This window comes from Phoenix dactylifera, chromosome 12 (assembly GCF_051530095.1).
Source record: "Phoenix dactylifera cultivar Ajwa chromosome 12, Ajwa_hap1_PhDact_Kaust_v1.1, whole genome shotgun sequence".
In the NCBI taxonomy this organism is placed as follows: Eukaryota; Viridiplantae; Streptophyta; class Magnoliopsida; order Arecales; family Arecaceae; genus Phoenix; species Phoenix dactylifera.
The window spans coordinates 5083078-5088518 of record NC_143201.1 but is presented as its reverse complement, the minus strand read 5'-3'; the positions used below and the strand labels follow the sequence as shown (position 1 = coordinate 5088518).

The following is a 5441-nucleotide window of genomic DNA, read 5'->3' as shown; positions in this document are numbered from 1 at the left end:
AGATTAGTATGCAATCTAAGTTAAAGTCATTAAGTTTCCGTTTAGGGAGTTGTAAGACTTATTTATACTGGAGTGCTCGGTGAAATCTGGACCGTACACAAGCTAAGGGTTCGGATCTCCAAAATATTGTTAATACTAGTAGTTTCCAAGGATTGGTCGAAAAGACCTACTCACTGATTCAAAATCATCTTATCTGCAGGATTTCGAGAGTTGTGGATGTTTACTTTAGTACCTCACGGGCTTTATCTGTAATATTCCAGTTTACTCGAATTTTTACAACGACGGCTTTCACACTATTGTCTTTTCGATCAATACAACATTTTTTTCTTTTTTTCTTCTTTTTTTTTTTCAAGAAAGATATATAAATTGTGCACTTTTACTCTTGTGGTGATTTCTCCGTGTAACGAGCAATCAGTCGACAACTCTCACACCAGTTGGCATAAGGTGTCGGGCATCAAGACTCCCCTACGGACTTATGCTCGGAGTCCTCATCACAAGCCCACTTGATCTTTGACAATAGGTAGCCCTTTTCGATGTTCCTCACTAAATCCATTTTTATTGATTTTTTTTTTTTTTTTTTTGGATTAGATAAGTATGATTCATCAGGGTCCAAGGTTGCTACCATACTCTCAACATAATGTCGAGCCTAGACCTTAGAAGAGTCGGCCAGTGTAGTGAAATTCCAAAGTATTAATTAGCTTACAACTCCCTAAGAGAGACTTAATAAAAAGAACTTAAATTTATATAACTTCCGACTAGTCATTGGGCTTTTTAGATTTTATATACCTTGTGTGTTTATCATTCTCACATTAATGTATAGAAATTAGGTTTTTTTTTTAAAAAAAAACAAAAACTTTTTTTTATTATTATTTTTATTTTTTATTATTATTTATTATTTTATAAAAATGAAAATGAACATATATTTTCTTTTTTCCTTTTTTTTTGGATGAAAATCAAGATGAATACCCCCAAACCTAAACCTGACATTGTGAAGTGAAAACGAATGCAAGAGATGCAAACAAAACCAAAAATTCTTAAAAATACTCAAAAATATCCCCAAACCTAAACCTAACATTGTCCTCAATGTTAAAGAAATCTAAGAGAATTGGGTTGCCTCCCAACAAGCGCTAAGTTTATTGTCTTCAGCCAGACACAGTCAGGTAGTTTTTGCATCTTCTTTTATGGGTTCATCTATTTTGTCTATCATAAAACACTCAACTTTCCTCGCGGGTTGGTCGTCTGCATTGAACACATTTAATTTTACCTTCATATTCCCAAATGATATGTTCATTACCCCTGTTCTACAATTGATGCATGCATTGGCTGTTGCTAAAAAGGGCCGCCTAAGGATCACGGGGATTTGTTTATTAGGATTGGGCTCATATTCCATACCAAGGACAATGAAATCTACTGGAAAATAAAATTTGTCTACCTTGACAAGAACATCTTCAATTATCCCACGTGGTGTTTTTACAGATCGATCAGCCAATTGAAGGGATACCGAGGTTGGTTTTAACTCACCTAAACCAAGTTTCTCATAAACTGAATAAGGTAAAAGGTTGACACTTGCCCCTAGATCTAAGAGTGCTCGATCAATGAAATTATTTCCTAAGACACAGGAGATCGTGGGAGCACCGAGATCTTTGAATTTTGGAGGGGTGTTGTGTTGGAGAATAGAACTCACTTGCTCAGTTAGGAAGACCTTTTTAGGCACATGTGTCCTAGATTTTCGCTTTTGTGTACAAAGGTCTTTGAGAAATTTGGCATAGGAGGGAACTTGTCTGATGGCATCAAGGAGTGGGAGGTTGATTTTAACTTGTTTGAAGACCTCCATCATCTCTTCTAATGAAGTTCCCTTTTTGCCAAATGGAGAGGGTGAAGTAAGAGCTTCAGGAAATAGGGCCTTTGGGATGTGAGTTTTAGCAGAAGATGGACTAGCCGAAGAAGAAGAAGAAGGTTTTAGATTTTCATTTGACACATTTCTATCCTCTTCTTCACCTTCCTTATTGTTGTCCTCCCCAATCTTATTATCTATTATACGTCCACTCCTTAGGGAAGTCAAAGCATTGGCTTGTTCATGATGAATTGCATTTAATTGATTTTCTTGAGCTATGTATTGTCCCCTAGGATTACTTAGTGGTTGGCTTGGAAGCTTTCCTTCCTCTCGTTTGTTTAGTGCATTAGCTAGTTGACCCATTTGGGATTCTAGCTTGGCGATTGATTGCGTATGAGAGTGCACTAATTGTGTAATGGTTTCCAAATCTTGAAGGGCGTTCAACACTTTCTCCTCAAAGGCTGTGTTTCTTTGGGGTGGAGGAGGAGTGTGTTGAAATTGAGTCGAGGGACGGTAGGGATGAATATTTTGTGGGGTTTGAAAATTCTGAGGGTTTGGAAAGTTTTGGGAATAAGGTTGGGCAGTATTCGAAGCTTGCTGCTTCCAAGAAAAGTTTGGATGATTTCGCCATCCCGGGTTATATGTATTGGAAAATGGGTCATTACCCGGTCTGGGTTGTGTTTGAGCAGCATTGATGTGTTCTTGCACGAGTTCGGGGAATTAGGGCGCTGAGGGGCACTCATGAATAGGGTGGGATGGGCTAGAACAAATAGTACACACTTGTGCTTGGGAAAAGTTCATGTAATGCCCACCTATCATCAGTTGGTCAATCTTATGGGACAATGCATCTACCTTGCTAGACAGGTCCATAGAATGACTTATTTCACAAATGGTCCCTTTTCTTTGAGAACTCGGGGGTGCTTGACGAGAACATGAAGCATGGTGGAGGGAGTTTTCATTAAGATTTTCAAATAATTTCCATGCTTCATGCTCATTTTGAAGCATAAAAGTGCCCCCGCATGCAGCATCGATCATCTGACGGTTTCGTTCTGTCAATCCGTCATAAAAACATTGCACTAGTTGCCACTTAGGTATTTGATGATGAGGGCATTTACGGATTAGGTCCCTAAATCTCTCCCAAGTTTCATGAAATTCTTCTCCCTCAGTTTGGGAGAAGCTTGTAATGGCACGTCTAAACTGGTTCGTTCTTCCTATGGGAAAGTATTTTTTAAGGAATTCTTGTTGCATTTGACCCCAGGAATGAATCGAATTGGCCTCTAAAGAATTCAGCCATTGCTTAGCTCTATCTTTAAGGGAGAAGGGGAATAATCTAAGTTTTAAAGCATCATCAGTGAAATTTTGAATCTTGACAGTGGTGCAAATCTCAAGGAATTCATCTAGGTGTTTATATGGGTCTTCATTGGTGAGCCCATAAAAAGATGGAAGCATTTGGATCACACTAGACTTTATTTCATATTGTACCGCTGCTACTTCAGGTAATCGAATGCAAGATGGGGAAGTGTAAATGGTGGGAGTAAAGTACTCCCTCAGGAGTTTGGGTTGTTCTTCAGCCATCTTAAGAGGTGGGGATGATCCTAATGTTTTGATCTTAGCTCGAATGTTCCTAAGGGTTCGTTCTATTTCAGGGACAAAAGGTAAAAGATTTTGTACTCTAGAACGACTACCGTGCATACACTAGTACTCGATCAATCAAGCATGCAATAAAAGAAAAACACATCAGTCCTTGATTTATCCTAAAATCACTAGACAGCTCCTAACTGGTTTGAAGAGGGCACCTAAGCCTCCAATCCGGTCTAATGAACCGAGTTGACCAGGTAAGCTCCCAGGTAAGTGGAGGGGTCACGATGCGTTCGCAAAGGTCCCACTTAAAACCCACTTGCCTCGAACAGATGAACTGTCTCCCTTATAGGGACAAAGCTTACCTAGACATCAACTAAGCCACAGAGCGAAATTGGTGCAACTTTCGGTGATCTTCGTCCTATTGAGCTCGAATGTCCCTAGGGGCCAACGTCTAATTGATTTTAATTAAAGATGACACTATGTGAGATTGAGTTCACCTAAGTTGGGCAAGAGTCCGGTGATGAAATCCGGCTCTTATCTTGTTGGGGTGATTGCCCTTACTATGTGCAGATTGATTTGTGTATGTGTATCAAGCATGCATTCACAATTTTGCTATAATTAAAATCAAACAATCACCACAAAATTTCAAACCAATAATTAATTTAAATAAGAAAAGTTTAGAGGTTACCAAAGGGAATTTCCCTAGCAATTTAATTTTCTTTTTGCAAACCTCTACAGCATTTCTTTTCCGGCAGTTCTCCTTTTGATCATCCCAGATTTTTTTTTTCTCGATTCCTGATAAATAAATAAAAATTAGTAAGGGAGAAAAAGAAGATAAGGAAAGTAACAATAATAGAAATTTTTTTTTTTAAAGAATTTTTTTTTTAATTTTTAAATAATTTTTTTAATAAGAAAAATAACTATGCTAGCAATCCCCGGCAACGGCGCCAAAAATTGATCGGTTCTTTCAATTTCAAAAATAAACCACGCAATAGCACGTATCCTGTAGGATAGTGATTACGGGTGTCGGTCCACAGGGATTGGAAACAAGTTATTTTTCCTAATTAAATGATTACTTCAAAGGGGATAAGCTAGAGTAAATGATAAAAACTAAGAATTAATATGGGTGTAGTAGTATGAATTATCTATGGAGAGAGGTGTTTAGGGCTAGAATCCACCGATGGATTCGTAAGTGTGATGCTTTCAATGACTTAGATGCGTGTATGATCTGATTGCTCTTAACTACAAGTTAGGGCAATCATACAAAAAAGCTGAAATCTAACCCACAGTATGAGTCATCTAAGCCTGGCACAAACCATCTTTTCTAAGGATAGGCATGGTCTGTCCTATTTAGCATGATTCATCTGATGATTAATTTTTCAAAGATAAGTCCGATAGTTGCATAGCAATCTTTTCCAAACCACAGGTATTGGATTCAATTTCGATAAACTAGATTAATTCATGCAAAGACTTTCTACAAGATAAACATCTTACATAAATTAAACAAGACATTTTAAGATCATAATTTCATTGAGTATGCAACTGTCTTACAATGCTAAAAATCAAAGAAATGCAACACAAATACTCATCCATGGCTTCATCAAATCCCTAAACCGAGGCTTAGCTGCTCATGGTGGCCGGAAGTCCTCCCATCTTCATCTCCATCTCGGCTTTCTTCTTTTCACTGAAACAGGGGGTCTCCCCTGTTTTTTCTTTTGAATCGATCCGAGCTCCTCCCCCCCTTGCCACCGAACGATGGCCTCCTTTTATAGGTCCCCAGCAAGCGTGGAGAGGGCGGAGGGCGTCAATCCGTGGCTGGATTTCGGGTGGAAGATTGGCACGCGGATGCTGTGATTCCGGGACGAGATTTGCAGATGCTGGTGGCTGGTGTGGTCGTTGGATGCTGCTGGAACGGGCTGATGTGGAAAATGGCTGGCTGCGGGATCGACGGAGGAACGGTCGCAGGCGGAACACCCGGGGACGACGACGATGCCACAGGTGCTTGAATGCGGAAAATGCCTGGCTG

At 39.3% G+C, this 5441-nt stretch overlaps 1 non-coding gene across 1 annotated transcript; it reads left to right on the top strand.

The window, feature by feature from the left end:
- The first annotated feature begins 2927 nt into the window (after positions 1-2927).
- On the top strand, positions 2928-3033 carry LOC120104280 (small nucleolar RNA R71). Its single transcript, XR_005506741.1, has one exon. It is a non-coding gene; the product is annotated as a small nucleolar RNA R71 (small nucleolar RNA).
- Positions 3034-5441: the final 2408 nt, after the last annotated feature.